Source organism: Carassius auratus, chromosome 30 (assembly GCF_003368295.1).
Source record: "Carassius auratus strain Wakin chromosome 30, ASM336829v1, whole genome shotgun sequence".
Taxonomy (NCBI): domain Eukaryota; kingdom Metazoa; phylum Chordata; class Actinopteri; order Cypriniformes; family Cyprinidae; genus Carassius; species Carassius auratus.
Genome location: NC_039272.1, coordinates 16103005 through 16120820, shown reverse-complemented (window position 1 = coordinate 16120820; position 17816 = coordinate 16103005). Strand labels below are relative to the sequence as shown.

At 34.6% G+C, this 17816-nt stretch overlaps 1 long non-coding RNA gene across 1 annotated transcript; it reads right to left on the bottom strand.

Moving 5' to 3' along the window:
• Positions 1 to 803: 803 nt before the first annotated feature.
• On the bottom strand, positions 804 to 2094 carry LOC113050032 (uncharacterized). The gene is made up of 3 exons (XR_003276702.1): positions 1950 to 2094; positions 1145 to 1339; positions 804 to 881 (listed from the first exon to the last, which is right to left on the bottom strand). It is a non-coding gene; the product is annotated as an uncharacterized LOC113050032 (long non-coding RNA).
• Positions 2095 to 17816: the final 15722 nt, after the last annotated feature.

Below are 17816 nucleotides of genomic sequence, written 5' to 3'. Positions count from 1 at the left end.
TGTTGCCAGCTAGTTGCTTTAATTAATCTTTAACAGTGACTAACTGGCAACAGTGTTGCTAGTATTTTACTGTAACTGAACCATTACGGTGACTAACTGGCAACAGTGTTGCCAGTTATATACTGTAAATAAAGAATTACAGTGAATAACTGGGAGGAGTGTTGGCAGTTATTTACTGTAATAACACGAAACCACGCAGTATAATACTGCATATAAATTTACTGTATATAATATTTGTGTAACACCAGAATGACAATATTTTTATTTTATTTATTTTTCATACAAATATATTTTATTAATTTGGGGAAAACAAATACATAACATGAAATATATCACAAAATTAAACAAATCAGAACATATACTAAAATGAAAAAAAAAAAAAAAACCCAAAAACAACCACATTATCTATAGAATTGTCTGAATAACATCTTACAACATCAGTAAAAATTATAAACAAAATACAAGTATTCTTATTTCTTTATCAATATAATAAAAAAGTAAAATAAATAAACAACAATGCCAGTGTATTTTAGTAACTTAATTAATCAGGCATATTTTCAATAAAAGCAAATGAATGAAATCAACATTTACAATAAAATTATAACCAAATAGAAATAATGTTTTCTTACTTTACAATATTACACACACACACACACAAAATATGTAGTGGCAAAATATAATACTCAGTCACCATTGACCCACATGTTGTTCCAAACCTGTAATAATTCAACAAAAATTAAATGACCAGTTTATGTCTTTATAATAAAAGTCTTAAGAAATACTGCTTTTGCTTACTTAATTAGATGTTTTCCATTCAGATTCGGTAAGGCTCTGCAAAAATGTATGGACACGTGGATTCACATTTTGAACCTTTCTTTTAACTGTAGAGAAAGAAAGAAAGAAAGAAATATACATATATATATATATATATATATATATATATATATATATATATATATATATATATATATATATATATATATATATATATATATATATATATATATATATATATATATATATATATATATATATATATAAATACATGTATTATGAGAACCAAGTACAACAATAAATACATATTGGCAAAAAAGATATTCCTTAAATAAAACCATGATTGGACATAATGATTTCTAACACTTACCTTTGAATAAGCTCAAGTGTTGCACTGGCTGACTTCTGGTACTCAATATTAAAAAAATAAAAGCAACCAAAAAGTGCAGAGAGTGAAAATCCAGCTTCTCTTCAATGCAATGTGTCACTTTCCCCTCAATGCTGACCATCCACTTAGATGAGATTAGAAGTTTATCTCCTGAAAACTTAAAAGTCACCATGAAAACTGCAAAGAAACATATAGGTTTACAATATATTTTATGCTTACCAAGCATGATGAGCCTTGGTATGGCTGGTAGGGTTTGGTCAGTCTATATATATTCAGAAGTTTTCTTGAAAACAACAAAACAACAACAACAACAACAACAACAAAAGATTGCTCAGCAAAAACGTAGCAATGTTCCCTTAGTTTTATTTAATTATTTAAATAAAAATGAGTGCATTAAAGGGAGTGAGCAAACTTTTCTACCATCTCATATGAATTCGCAAGTGGAAGCACAGCTCTGAAAAATTACAAGCCACAAATGCACACCCTAGGACCTGACAGTGGAGGTTCGCCTGTGGAGGCCTATGTATAATGTTATCTTGTTTTTGTGACTGCCTGTGATTTCTGTGCATATGAGACCTATACGAGGAATATATATACGAGGTAAATTTTTGATCAATTAAATATTTTGCAACGCCAAGGGATGTCACTCTAAGTTTTGAGGAGAAGCTCAAAACTCAGCTAACCATATAGCATTCTGGAAACAAAGGAAGTCCAAGAACAAATAACAACGATTTAACTTCACATAAATATTCTAGAAACCACACTTATATTTGAACAGTTTACTTACTCCTTGTGTAAGGTTCCATTTTAAGGCTTAGAACGTGAAAACATCACAGCTGGTTGACTAACGATGCACGCTGAAAAGTAAACAAATGACTTGACCACCAGGCTGCCTTAAAGAGGCAACACCTTCACTTTTAGGATAAGGCAGTCAGTGCATGTGTATGTGTGTGTTAATGCATATTGCATAAATCCTTGGTTTCTGCCTGAATATGTGTACACTTCACAATATACTGTGACATAATGCACTCGAGTAGTGTCGGAGGACAGTAATTTACAGATTTATGTTACAGTTGGTACCTGTAATGGGTACATAGAGTAATTTACTGTAATTTATTATTTGAGCTGCATAAATTCTTAAAGATGCACCTCATATTACAGTAAGATATTGTTTCCAGAAGATACAGCAAAACACTGGCTATTTTACAGTTATTTACCCTAGAAAATACAGCAAGGGTTAACAGTGTACATTGTACTAAATTATTAATTAAAATGTAAGTACATAATAGTTAAGGCCATTTAATATAAAGTGGGTCCCACCTTTGTAAAAAGTGCATATGATACTTAATGTATCAATTAATAAGGCTAAGTTTGACTCTTGCACATCTCACCTGTTTGAAAAAAAAGTCCTGATGCACTTTGGGACACTTGATGAGAAAGACCAGTTCAAATCAGAGGATCTTGATGAATGGAAAGTCAAGGCCGAAAATCTGGCGCAAGCTTAGGGTGGTATTTAGCTCAGCATCTTCTCCTGGAATTCGTGAATCTTAAAGAACCGCCCTGATCTGGTGATCAGTGATCTATATAGGGTGACAGTGTCACACCCTCAGGATTCGAGTGAGCCAATGAGGAATGGTACCTTTTAGAGGAAAGTTTTACAACCTTTTGTCCTCAGGCAAATGTTTCACATATGGTTTTTGATTGGATGTTGATGAAGAAACTATTAAAGATTCTGGTAACTCAAATACCTTCCATCAGTGTTAATTTCGTTGACTAAATATTTTCGTCATTATTTTCGTCACGAATATATTTTTGCCGACGAAAACGAAACGAAAACTAAAATAGAAGGCACTGATGGAGACTAAAACTATGACTAAATTGATTGACATTATCGTCAACGAATAAAGGACGAGACGAAAATAGACTGTGACGAAAATCAAATCAGCAGACGGGAGAGATGCGAGGAATGAGCAAAAGAACCGGCAAAACAGAACAGACTGCATGAGAGAAGAGAACCAATCAGAGCCTGACTTATTGAGACGTGAAGCGAAGGTTTTCAGTTTTTATGAGCTCCCGGGAAGTCGGCATTCGAAGAGGTGATAGGGACTTTAAGCAACAGCCTCTGGTGGAACGGATTGCGCCTGCGCGAATTTAACTGCTACTTTGTGACGTTCTAATTTAACGGTCTACTACGGGAGAACAGCTGATTTGCCAGAGTCGCTACAACGTGAGAGGTTAGGTAAATAAATGTTATGTTTTTAGACTTATTTACATCATACAATATTAAAAACTCCTCTTCTGACAAAAGATTGTCATTTAACGCCAAAAGCAATCCTTCTCTTGCTTTTTTAAATTATATATTTTTTTGGATCTCAATAAATGAATTAATGCTGCGTTGCGCTGTTCTGTTTTACCGTTGCTTAGTGACTTTTACGTTCTTGGCTACAGCGGTGTGACGGCAAACTTCCGGTCGCTGTAGCCGTTCCATTCGCAGCTGTTGCTTAAAGTCCCTACTGTCTAAAAGAGCGACAAAATGTCCACAGCTCACTTCACGTTTGACGACGAACAAAACAAAACAAAGTGTAAAGCACGCAGAGCGCTCATTCGTGGCAAGAACACAACCAATTTGAAAAGACATTTACAGACGAGCCACCCGGACATTTTCTCAAATGTAATTTCAGAACGATGTTCTTTTGTTTATTGAGCTAAGCAAAATTGGAATAGTGCAGTGCGTAGATGTTGTAGCATTAAATATTAGGAACTGAAAAGTAGCTACTGTAAAATAGCCCCTTCTTCAAATTAGATGCGAGCACAATACTAATACGTAATATCATGATAAATACATTTGATTAATACTAATGTTTAGTATATTTTATAATGTTCTACTTGTTGACAATATCACAAATATTTCTATATTAGTCATGTGAAACATGAATGTTCACATCCTATCATTATACATACAAATCTAGCAATATTGTAGTATTTAAAACATACAATATTGCTAGACAAATGAATACCTTATAAAATCTTGTTACTTTTTTTATCCACCTAGCTGCCAACTTATTAAATATTTACTTTAAATGTATGCACTTATTGTTCAGCTCAGCTGTAAGCTTTAAGGTCCTGGACCTAACATTATTTTTCTTTTATTGATGGTCAATTGGCAGCTAGTTATTGTTTACATTATCATGACAGTGTTTGTTGCTGCATAAAAGCTTTTGAATCGAAATAAAGACACAGTTGTGTTGAAATAAAGTTGAATTTGTGTTTTATATATTTTGGTTAAGTTTGTTTCCTATACCAGTTTTAAAAAATTGTCTAGTAAATCTGTTATTGATTTTAGTCTTATTTTAGTCGACTAAAATACCAAGCAATTTTAGTCGACTAAAATACCAAGCAATTTTAGTCGACTAAAATAAGACTAAAATTAAAACAAATCAGATGACTAAAACTTGACTAAAACTAAAAAGAATTATAGTCAAAAGACTAAGACTAAAACTAAATTAAAATTTTGTGTCAAAATTAACACTGCCTTCCATAGGTACCAACATACAATATAGATGAACATTTAGACCATTAAAAATGCAGCCGAAAGATACCAAACATGGCATACCTGTGACCTCTGTTATCAATGCAATTCTAAAATGTTAATTTAAAAGAGTTTGAATCAATACATAAGTTAAACGCTTTAAGAGGAAAAATAATTAAATGGGGAAATTGGGTATGTTCCTACATTTCTCAAGTGGTTATATCTAGATCAAGTAGCTTATCTTGATGTGTGTCTTTGTTACCATGGTAACCAGAGGCCTGTTCTGCCTTTTTTGAGGTCACAGTTGCATTTCGGGGGAAGGGTCCATAGACCATTTGGTTAGATGAGGGCATTAGATATTATTTGTTAAATATAACAAATAGTTGTGTGTCTGATTGGTCCAAATGCTACAGCGGCAACAAACCAACTTTTGGGTTAATCGAACACTCCAGTGTTGTGATACGAAAAAGAAGCTATTTGATACAGCTGAAAAATGAAATTAAGTTACTGAATTGTTTCCAAACTATAACTAAAATAACTAAATAAGTAATGGGATATTCTACAGGAAGTCTTGTTACCTGGATCAGGAAAGAATGAATTTGTGAAAGGGGTTGTAGAGTGGGCTGTGTAAAAACCATGCTATTTTCATACATACAGTAAGGAAACACATTTTCTCTGTATGACAGCTAGATGATGCTTTTGCGTCATTCAAATGTGTCATCTTCACTCCAAACCTTACATAAGAGCATTTTCCTCCATGAGTGAATGTTATATTTTTTTTTTTCGTTTTTTTCAGGAGGAAGAATTATAGGAGTATGTAGTTGTGGTGCAGAAGAATAGGCTGAAAGGGATTTTATGTAGGTTAGATAATGTATTGTTCAATGACTCCTCATTTTCTGCACCTGTTAGCATTTTTAAATAACAGGTTGATTTGTTTATTTTGCAAACGTATAATAATCGGGCATTTGGGTATGAAGTTTGTTTCCACAGACTGGCGCAGACACATTCATTTGTGTGGGCTGTTATTTTCTTCACTTCTTGTGAGTGAGCTTCTGTCTTTTTGATTTCACCTCATTTCAGCCCACAGGATCCTTTGTACTTATTCGGTCTCATTCCCTCCCTTCCTCCCTTTTGTTTTCCTCTCAGTCTCTGTCTCCTGGTTGGAGAATAAGCTTTTAAGTTCTTTTGTTGTTGGTGTGTTTGTGAAGGGAGCTCTGAGGAAACTCGGACAAGAGCAGAACAAACGGCAATTGCTTCATCTCCCCTGGCTGAACTTCAACCCACTGTACTCTGTAACCATACACACACACACACACACACACACACACACACACACACAAGGGTACAAAACAGCGTATGTGTCTCACAATGCCTCCTACAATCAATCAGCCATTACACAATTACACAAACAAACCTCATCAAGATGACAGTGATCAACAGCTCAACACAGACCTGTGAAAATCCAATTATCAATCACTCTCCCTGAGGAGCCTTGTCTCTTCTTTTACACAGTCTCGTTATCATCTTCTTTGTGGCGTATTTAGTTTGTTCGCAACACTGGCTATATTGTTATAATCCTTCCATCCGCTTCATGCATGTTATATAGCATTAATGAGCTCCACTGTGTGGCTTTCGAAATCCTGCAGTAAGCATGGACAGTAGTTTTCAATAAGTCGTAAATTAAAATCCCATTTTCCCTGAGGAGCTTTCATTGAATAAGTTGCATGGTGGCAATCTGGGATCAACGGCTTTCAATTAATTTCCAGCAGCCTTTATTGTATGTTGATAAATTCCCTGCTAAATGACAGATTAGGACTGTAAAAACAACAAAGCTGGGTTCTCAAAAATGAGCTTGTTGCATTTTTTTTTTTATCCAGTAAGCAAATTAGATTTTCAAGAGCGATGCGAAAGTGAGAGATATTTTCAAAGAAATCAGGTTCTCTCAATTTAAAACTAAGATTTCAACCTCCTGGTGCAGTCTTGTATTGTTCATCTAAGGGATAAAATAGGATACTGTATTATATTGTAATAATTAATTGTATTAGAAGTTCTATTTCTGTTTGATTTTCATTTTGCTTCATTAGTGCAAAATGCATTAGCGAGTATAACTGGTAGTCTTTGGAATCTGCCTCTTTCTAATGCTCCAGGTGTGGAATGCAAATGTGCATTTGAAAGGATCATTGATTTAGACTTTAGGATGTTTGCATAAATTATTTCCTCTCAAACTACACCTGTTAGAATTTACTATATTATAGAAAAATAAACCTTATTCTGAAGGTATGCTTGTCCATTAGCCACTGCATCAAATTACAATGCATGCAGGTACAAATTAAATGTTGATATAGTGATTAAAGATTGTTTTAATTTACCAAAATCTATGTAAAAAAAATAAATAAAAAACATTCAAAAGTTAAATTGCGTAACACTTTATAATCAGTACAGAAAGTACTTACAGATCATTAACAAACTATTTGTTAATAGTTTCATTGTTTATGTACTGTAGTCTCTACATTTGTTAATATGTTAATATGTTAAGGGATAATGTACACCCAGGATCAGATATCAGCCTGAAGGGGTTTATTGTGAGATAACAATCGGCTGGATATACACTTGTTCAGTTCGCAGTGAAGGAATTGTTAATTGCTTATTAGAAATGAATATTTCTCACTTTACATTAGGTCACAGAAAATGTGAAGATGTCGTTAAGTGCAATAAACGAGCCTTTAGTGAACAGTAATTGCATTCATATTCAGTGTTCCTTAAAATGTTTACAAATACAATAAGGACACACACATACATTCAACCGGTCATCTCCGTTATCACAACATGCAAAAAACTCCAGCTCCAATTACTGAATCTTCATTCATCGGTTAATGAAGATCGCAAATGCTGCAAATAAGATGTTGCTGACGGCCACTTCAGAGTTCCTGCTGCCGGTGCAAATACAACCAGGATAACAGCCCTAGGGGGAAACTGGTTCTCTAGGAACCACCATGCTGGCTTGTTCCTGGAACTAGAACTTTTCTGTGACTTAATCTAGAATGAGAACTGTTTCTGGTAAATAAGTTATTAACAATGCATTATCTAACACAATGAAGAACTCACTATATATTATTGTATACTTATATAAAGTGTTACCAAATACTTTATAAGTGAAAAATAAAGTCTGAAGTTAGAGCCGTGGGATATCTTTGTCCATTTCTTCTTGATTTTTAGGTGGATTGGTACTACAATCCAATACTGGTATAAAAGTAAAGCTTTAATTTTTTTGCTGATGAGTTTATAAATATATATTTGATTTATAAGTTACTTGATTTTGCTGAATACTGATGTTTAAAATCAAAAATGTTTGAATATTTGATTGTAATTGTGCAGGTTTTTAACAAAATATTGGTCGACTAAATTAAGATGACATTTTATGAAAATGAGGGAAATTTTGACTTAATCTACAGGATACTGACATAAACAACCTGTGTAAAATCTGCTGAAAAGCTTGCAGCTGAATGTTGTGACAGCTCAGATATGCTGGCATGTGTTTGTGTCTCTTGAGCCTTCACCTCGGTCCTTTGCCACCCCTCCCTTCCCGCGTTCACATCACAGGTACTCTAGGGATGTTTGAATGGAAAGGTTGGATGAGTCTCGTGCTGAGCATTCATTAGTAGAATTAAATCAAGAGACGGGGCGGCAATGAACTCTACCCACATATTTCACATCTCTACTGCTCTGATGGGTGCTCTATCACAGATGTCTTGTTATTTTCTTTGATAAATGATTTGAAAATCCCATTTGGAGCTCAAAATATTGTATGTTATTAGGAAAATAGGCCGAATAAAAAATGACACCCTGTCATCCCCTCTGCATATTGTGTATGCTAATGTTAACGTGAGGTTGTTTGAAGGTGGTCGAAGGCCGGTTACAGCTCTCACTCTCTGTCTGCTGTAGTTGATCGTGTTCTTGGTTTTACTGCTCTTGCCAGTTTGTCAATAGACCCTCTATGTGTGTGTCTCACAATTTTTATTTTATTTCCCATTAGGCAGTAAACAAGCCGTGGTAATCAATCAATGGGAATTGACCTTTTTCATTTCCACCACATCACATGGCACACAGGACACATTAAATACGGAGGAAATACCGATACTCCAGGTGCATGACACAAATTACATACAGTAGTGAAGCTTAAAGGAATGCTAATACTCCCTTCCCACACGTGAGAGTGGATAAATGGATGGATGGTATTGTGGGGGATTTCAGCAAAATGAAAGTGATGGATATGTTTCTTTTTTCCCCCCACAAACAAACACCAAAGAAAAATAGGGCTTACGATGGATAACCTATCACGTAGGGCAGAAAGCATTTTATCTAAATTCAGCTGTTCTCATAAAACAGATTGAACCAGTCAATACTTTTATAGTGACTTTAAAATGTTTCATCCATTTTTTCAGTGACACTGTTTTAGTGTCTGCTTTAAAGGGTCAGGCAGCACAAAAGAAACTTACACTTTTTGTCATCAGATTTTATGTGCAGTACAAATACTTTTATTTTATCACTTGTAAAGTTACATAGCCAATAAATAAATAAATAAATGAAATAAAATTATGCAGTATGTTTTTAGCTTTCAAAATCTATAATTTATAGTTTCATGGTATTTTTTTTAAACAATGGTAAAGCAGAAAACATTACTTTTTTTAAATATATAATTAAAAAATTATTATACACTTGCATTTTCAATTAAACCATTGTATTAGCTAATATCTAAATTAGCCAACTACATAACATTGCTTTTCTGACTTATTTTACTTATTTTACTTATTTTTTGATATTATTGGAACAACATTGATAAAACCTGTACTTTTATGAAAACCTGTTAAAGGAAATGTTTTATTTTATTGGTCAGTTAGATTGTCAACTCAAAATGTAGAAACACCTGAAAGGTAATCCAGAGAAGTTGGAAGCTACAGCCAATTTCATAGCAAAAATTGTCTGAATATGTATTTCAGCGTGATGCATATTTATGGGTTTATTTTTGTCATAACAGCTAGCGTAGCATTCCTGAAACTGAGAATCAGATTCAATTCCCAAAATGCTTTCTTTCCCCCTGTGATGATACATGAAGAATATGCTGTATGTTGCTTGACCCAAAAAGCAATTACTACACAAATGGCAGAGGAGTGACTCCTTGTGCTTCCTACAATAGCCATACGTTACAAATGTTTAAAGTTGCATTTGGCATATTAATGTACATTTTACTAGCTAATTACCTGTGAGAGATTCAGTATTTACAAGTTTCTTTGTGATTTTCTATCGCAAGATATTCTCCCAGGCAGTATATTTTGATAGCTGGACTGGACTTATTTTAATTCAGTGATTCCAAATTAAAACTCCTCTCCCCCAGAACAACTGGTCCTTTCATGTTTAATGTTTCATACTGTCTGATTCCAGGAATCTTAGATCAATGCCTTAATATAAAATGAAAAAATGAAAGAAATGGTGTCATTACAAATTTCATAAGGACTTGGGGAGAAAATTATAGCTGAGAAACAACACAGTCATTGACCTCTTTTATGTGTGTGTGTGTGAGTGTGAGAGAGAGAGACTTGATAAAACACCTTTCAAACACATTCCTTGTTATCTTGAGGCTCGAGGCAATCATTCTCCATGAGACTACAAACCCACCTCCTGTACAATTTATAAGTTCCATCCACCTTGATGAATATAATGTTACGAATGCTACCAAAAATACATTAATTCTGAGCTCAAATGAGGGATGCCAATGGGAATTAAGATAATACAAATTTATGTTGATAACGATAGTAAGCTCTGGGCATTTTTGTCTCGATATGGATAAATATAATATCACAGGAAATAAATGCGACAACAGCCAGTCAGAGCATGTCACTAATAAGTCTGCATCTCCTGTAGATCTCTGAGTAAATTAGTAAAATTTCTTTTCTTTTTTTTATTTCAGGAGAAAAAATGGGTATACATTCTTTCTTTACCTTGTATAATCAATCTCTTCAATGTCATTGTTATAATACCATGATTTGAATTTTCTTTTGCAAAAAAATTAATACTTAGAAAACAAAACTGAATTGAGCTAAAGCTGTTTATCTGAGTTGTAAAGCCCTGTTTTTAACAAATTTAACAAGTTTATGTATGTAAATTCACAACCCCCCCCCCCCCCAATACTGACACACACACACACACTCACTCGCAAAAACATTGTACACAAACATGTACACAAGCTGACAGTACACCCTCTTATCCGAGACAGCAGCTTGAATTGAACGCGTTCTCTCCTGTTCTCAGAGATTCGGATGTGTTTGTCATGCATAATTTCTGCAAAAGAGGTAAACAAGGTCAATTTCTCTCAAAACACAGAGACAGATGTTTCTATGATGAGTGTGTGACAGTTGAGAATGGTGGATGGATGGTTGAGTATGTGTGTGTGCATGGGTAGCTTTACAGTATGTTAGAGATATATGCGTATATGTAGGTTTGCTTGTGTAAGACTTTTTTCAATTCTGCACATTGTAACGCTATGTTCTATATTCATAGGCAGGAATAAACCCCCTACGGCCCATCTGTGAGATACTTGCAGCTGTGTATCTACAGATTTTAGCAAGAGGTTTTATCACATCTTAAATCAGATAAGACAATAGAAACATTGTAATAACTTGCGTGTAATCCTCCCATGCAGAAATCCTATCGTTAGTACAGTTTATTTTAAAAATATTTGGAAATTATATTAAATGTAGGTCTAAGTATGAGGAAGAGTCAATCATTTCATCCCATCAATTCTTCCAGCATCCCTTTATTTAAGTGCATTTTATTATGTATGAATATCTGTGATCTTTTGGACTTCTTCAGCTGAAATGCTTCTAATGGGACACAAAAAGCATAAGAGTGATGACAAAAGTTTTTTTCTATATGAATGTTGTAGATTAGATTGTGAATGATTCATTCATATGAACGTTCTTCTCTCTGGTAACATATATGCCAATAAATTACTCGCTTTCAGATCTTCCTTCAGGGTAGAACCCTCCATACATTTTTTTTTTTTTTCTGAAAACCCCTTTTTCTTAGATATACGGCACAATACAGAAGAACAGATCTGTCACTACTTTACACCCATGACTTTAAGGGCCAGATTTACTAAACAGGGCAAATTAGCATTAGAGCACAATGCCATTAAAAAAGCACTGATGGGAGGGGGAAATTCTGTGCCTGATTTATTAACGTTGCGCACATTAAAGAACACAGACGCAGCCAGATAATTTCCGTAATGACTAGTGCAATCTACCAAGGGCAGCGCAAATTACTGCTTGCTTTAAGGCACGCTTTTTTGGGTGTTAAATAGTGGTGCAGATACCAGTAATTTTGCGTTGTGTCATCCATTTTAATACTATCATCCCATAGCCAAAATTTTGAATCTGAAGAGGAAATTCCTACAAATGCATATTCAATAAGGGCAGGCCAAAAATAACTGTCCATGGCTCCACGCCTTTTCTGCAATACCTTTTCACTGTGGTTTCTCTTAAGTAAATTCTGACGTAACTATTTTAACGGCAAAAAATGGTTTGCACTGGTGCAAAGCTGTTTATGAGCTCTAACTGGGATAAATTATTAATGTATCAGTAGCCACAAGCTATAATTTTTTTTATTACTAAACTATTTTTATTTCATTTTTATTAGCTATTGTCATTATTAAGGTGTATGTTTCAAGCAGGGCTTGAAGAGAAAATCTATTAACATTTTAAAGACAGTTATATATATATTTCACATTTTAAATGGAACGATAAAATACTAACTGGATAATGGCCATGTAACTATAAAATTAGATTTAGTTTCTGGTTCTGTTCCTGTCAAAATTTCATTTATTTACAGTTTTCCTTCTTTGAATTGGTTCAGATCCATGGTTTCAAGCAATTACTGCATGTGTGTGCACACATTTGTGCTAAAAAGCTTCACACATGCATCATCCAAGTGTCGTGAGGTACAGCAGCAAGTTTCTCACATTACTGATTTCTTTTAATTGACTGATGCGTATGATCTGTTTCGGGCACAGGGGAAGGTATAATGTAGACGAGAAGACTAAGTACAACTAAAAGTGTTTGTGTGTAAGTTGTTCAGGATTGTTGCACCCTCCACGCTTTGGCTAATGGAAAAGCATCTCGTACTTGCTTGCTTCTCAGTACAGTTAAGTATAATATCCTCCATCATGGACAACCATTATCACTGCAACCTGAGAAATGGAAGGTGGTTTTCAGGCAAAGAGCGCATTACAAGACAAGCCCCACAAAAACTATGTACCTGTAGTGTTTCATACAGTAAGTGTCACAAACATGTAATGTTTCAAAGCGTAGGGAATACAGCAAGAGATGCAGCTTGTAGCATCTCCCCTGAGGCCTGGAAGGGTGCAGACTTAATGACCTCCACGGCTGTGTTTGTGTGTGCACAGACTAGTCTTGTCCTCCTTTTAGCTCTGTTCTAGAACTTAGTGTGCTGCCTCACTGCCTAGGCAGATGACTTCACAAGAAGTTTATTTTTTATTTGTATTTCAATATTTGAAAGGTAATTTATTTCTGTGAAGGCAAAGCTTAATTTTTCGCAGCCATTACTCCAGTCTTCAGTGTCACATGATCCTTCATAAATCATTCTAATATGCCAACCTGGTGCTGAATAAACATTTAATATTTTTGAAGTGTAAAAAGTTATTTATATATATAAAATAAAATAAAATAAAATAAAATAAAATAAAATAATTAATAATAATACTAATAATAAAAATAAATAATAGAAAGCTAAAAATAACAGCATTCATTTGAAGCAGAATAAAATAAATCAATCAATAAACAAACTGATGAATGAATTAATTAATGCATGAATATTACTTTACCCATATTTTTGAATGGCAGTTTTTTTTATCTTTATCTTAATGTGTGTTTTCTTTTTTTCCCCTTTCTTTTCTATAAAACTTAAATTAAGTATTGATTATAATTAACTTTTTTCACTTCCTCTGCTAGCTACGATTGAATTTTTCAGGGATCTTGGCGCAGTGCCTTCCGGGAATGAATTGTCTATGAAGAATACATAATGCTGCTGCCTTTAAATTTGGCTCAAATGAGCAGTTGCATAATTGAGTTGCCTACATTTTAGAACAGCCCTTGTTTTGGAAGCACATGTATGTTGCCTTAAATGCTGCCTCCATAGGCAGTTCATTAAGGTCTGAAATAGAACATCTGTCTAGTGTTTCCCTGTGTTCATTTTCATCTACTGCTCCCCTCGTCCTTCCCTTCCTCGCTGACTTATTAATTTCTGTCCTCTGTTGCTTCTCTTCTTTCTCTGCACCATCATCCTTCGCTTCTCCTTCTCCCTCTCTGTAGCACACTGTTGGATGGTGGGAACATTAGCAGCAGCTGTTAGTTTCTGTAATCCAGCCAGATTTAGAGGGAAGCTGTGCATCTGCTCCATCATGTAAAGAGGGAGAGGGATCGAAGAGGAGGGAAATGGAGTGATTAATAAATATGAGAGAGAAGACGGAAGGGGGTAAATAAGGCCAACAGGAGAGCAGCAGAGAGGGACACATGTACACATTCAGTGATGAGAAGACTGATGAGGACTGGTAAACCACTAGAAAGAGAGGGAGTAAAGCAGGTTGTGCGGAGGTGGAAAGTAATGATGTTTGGAGACCGCGGTCACAGAGGGAGGCTAATAGCAAGATGGAGGGGATGAAATAAACAGAAAACGAAGAAGAGAAAGTGATATGCAGGATGGTGGCTGTATTCTATGTCTGTGTTTCGTCCCATATGGGTAATTTAATTTTTTCTGTTTGTATTAATTTCCCAAATGACCCGCCATGTGACACTGATACAGAACTGAATACAAAGAAGCACAATGGATTGTTCTAAAAAAAAAAAAAAAAAAAAAAAACTGTTCTAAAAAAACCCATTGTGAAAGCATTTTTGTTTTCAGGGGGAGTTCACTAAGAATGAATTGTGCCTGCTGATAGCACTGTTTATATGCATTGTCTGCATTGTTTTAGTGCCCGATTCAGTAAAAGAATTATGCAATCAATGCTCAGCGCAATTTCTGTGGTGCAGTTCGCGCTCTTGTGAGTTGGCGTTGTGGAGGACACAGCCGACTATCAGGATCTGGCATAGATTGGTGGAGCTGTAAACAAAATCACTTCAACTCCGCTGCAGTCCAAGTACTTGAATCCAGCACTACACTGCATGTCTGGATAAATGCCTGCTTGTAATGCTACTAATCCATTATTTGATGAATAACTGCTGCTGTGATTAATAGAAAATTTTGACGTCTCGTTTAAATGTAATTCTGTTTACCTGCTTTCTGTGGGGGAAATAAAGCATCATTAATTGCAGAAGACTTTTTCTGAACAAGGTGGAATTTATTCATGCAAATTTGCATTAAAAGCTGACATTTTTTATGTCTGAATGTATGTTATTTTTTAAAGGTTTGGGATCAGATTTTTTCTTTTAATTAATACTTTTGAAGAGCAATGATGAATTGAGTTGATCAATAGCTACAGCAAACACATTTATGATAAAATATATATTTTAAATAAATACTGTTTCTCAGAAAATATTAAAGGGTAAGTTCACCAAAAAAAAAAAAAGAAAATTCTGTCATTCATTTCTCACCCTTATGTCATTTAAAACCTATAAGACCTTCGATCATCTTCAGAACATAAATTAAGATATTTTTGATGAAATCCAAGAGCTTTCTGACCTTGTATAGGCAGTAACACAATTACCATGTTCAAGGCCCAGAAACATAGTAGAGGGCATCGTTAAAATAGTCCATGTTAAAAATAGCCCAAGTTCAATTTTACGAAGCTACGAAAATATATTTTTTTTGTGTGTGTGCAAAGAAAGTGAAAATAATAACTTTATTCAATAATTTCTTCTCTTTCATGTCAGTTTTCTACACGCATTCAGGAAAGTATCATGATGCATGCGTGAGGTGCTGCTGATCCGTTGCGTCTTTTTTACAAGCAGATCATTTCTTCGTAAACATGTCAGAAGATTTCTACAGAGAAGATGACTTGCAATGTTTTTTTTTGTCCAGCCTTACTTATTCAAACCAGAATATACAGAGAGTGAACTAAGAGATATAGTGTCAGCAGCACCACTTCTGTGCCAGCAGCAACACATGCATTAAGATATTTTTGATTTCATCAAAATTAATTTGTCTGCCGAAGGTGAACAAAGGTCTTCCAGGTTTGAAACGACATGAGGGTAATTAAAATAATATATATTTTTAGATTCATATTTTAAAATGTAATTTATTACTTTGATGGCAAAGCTGAATTATCAAGAAACATTTATTATTATTATTATTATTTTATTAATAATGTTGAAAACAGTTGTGCTGCTTTAAGGTTAGTTTACCCAAAAATTTTATTCTGTCATAAAAATTAAACAGCTTCTCAATATTCCCTTTTTTTGTTTTTGTATATTGGGTCAAATAAATGCAGCCTTGGTTAACTTAAGAGACTTCCATCCACAATGCACGTACTGTATATAGAGAGCAAAGCAGGTCACACAGATACACACATATCTATGTAATTGCTTTGAACATTTTATTTAGATATAAATGTGCTATGCATAAATAATGGCTTCTTAGAATGTCAGCAACAAGAAAGGTCGAAAAAAAAAGGTTAGTTTTCTTCATAGCAGTGGAATCAAAAGAGGTAATATATGATTTCATTTAGTTATATTTTTTCAGTAAGTCCTATGAAGAAGACATCATCTGTCAGAAAACTGTCAGAAACACTCACACAGACACACACACACACACACAGACGTATGCACACTTTGTTGTTGTGGCTTGACTAGCAGGAATCTCTTGAAGGCTTCCTCCCTAGAGTTGACTAATCAGAGCTCTGGGCTCTGAGAGTTGGAGAACTGGGAATGCAAATGAGAGTCTGCAGTATAAGTGTGTGCTTGCGTATGTGTGAGTGTCTGTGAAGACTGCTGTAAAAAGATGGCAGATTTTGTTTAACAGGCTAATTAAGCACTAAACTATTTCCGATCTGGCTAAGAAACAGTGAGTGGTGGAGAGTGAGGAAATGGAGAAATATAATTTCCTTTCAAACTGTTTTAATCCTGCTTAGAGTTTGTCTGGTCCACTCCTTCAAACAGACAATGCATCACTGCCCTCTCACTTTCTCAGACTCCCTTCCACTTTCCCAAGAAATCAATGTGTCTGCTATATCTTTGGCCATTAGCCCACGCAATACATCAGACATGTAAAGGAATATAAAACGTGTAAAAGATCTGTGCCGTTACAAAATTTCACAGGATTACTCTCCTCACCCATCTCATTTAGAGTGAATTGTGACCTTGCTTTTTGCGAGCTTTACTTTGCTGCCCACCTCTCACTTTGACTGATATCAGTCAGCAACACAGAAAAATGAGAAGCTGTCTGCTCTTTACCTGCTAAAAACCAAAAATATGAAAGGGATGATGATATCACTGTGCAGCGCAGATAACAAAAACATGTTTATTTGGATTTGAACTTGAGACCTTTCTCAATGATTAGTAACGCTACCGCATTAGGATTTATACACATTTATAACACATCTGCCAATTAAGCCTGATATACTATACTATATATATCAGGTATAAATAGTATATCAGAGAGAGAGAGAGAGAGAGAGAGAGAGAGAGATAATAAACAATAAACGGAAGTATTGAAACTTGAGCTTTGAGATTTGTTCATTTGTAACTTTGATACCTTTCTATGAGAGCAATACAATCGTTCAACACTTTACACCTACTGTTAGCTCCAGGCAGAATCAACATAATTAGTCATTCTGAGCAGTACTGATTCACAGATACCTGCTGTGTTGTGTTTTGTACAACAGGCAACATTTGCAGATATACATCATCTTTACCCATAATGCGATAAGTCTTAATCAGTGTTTATACTATCAAAACAAATAGAAAATGTAATTTAATTCATTCAAATTAAACATGCTGAGACCATTCAATGAAGCTACTTTCATCTTGCACAGAAACTGCTTGTTTTCAAACTTTAGACGTGTTGGTATAGTTTCGCTTTCTAATTACAGAAAATACCTTGCCCTCAGTAACATTATTT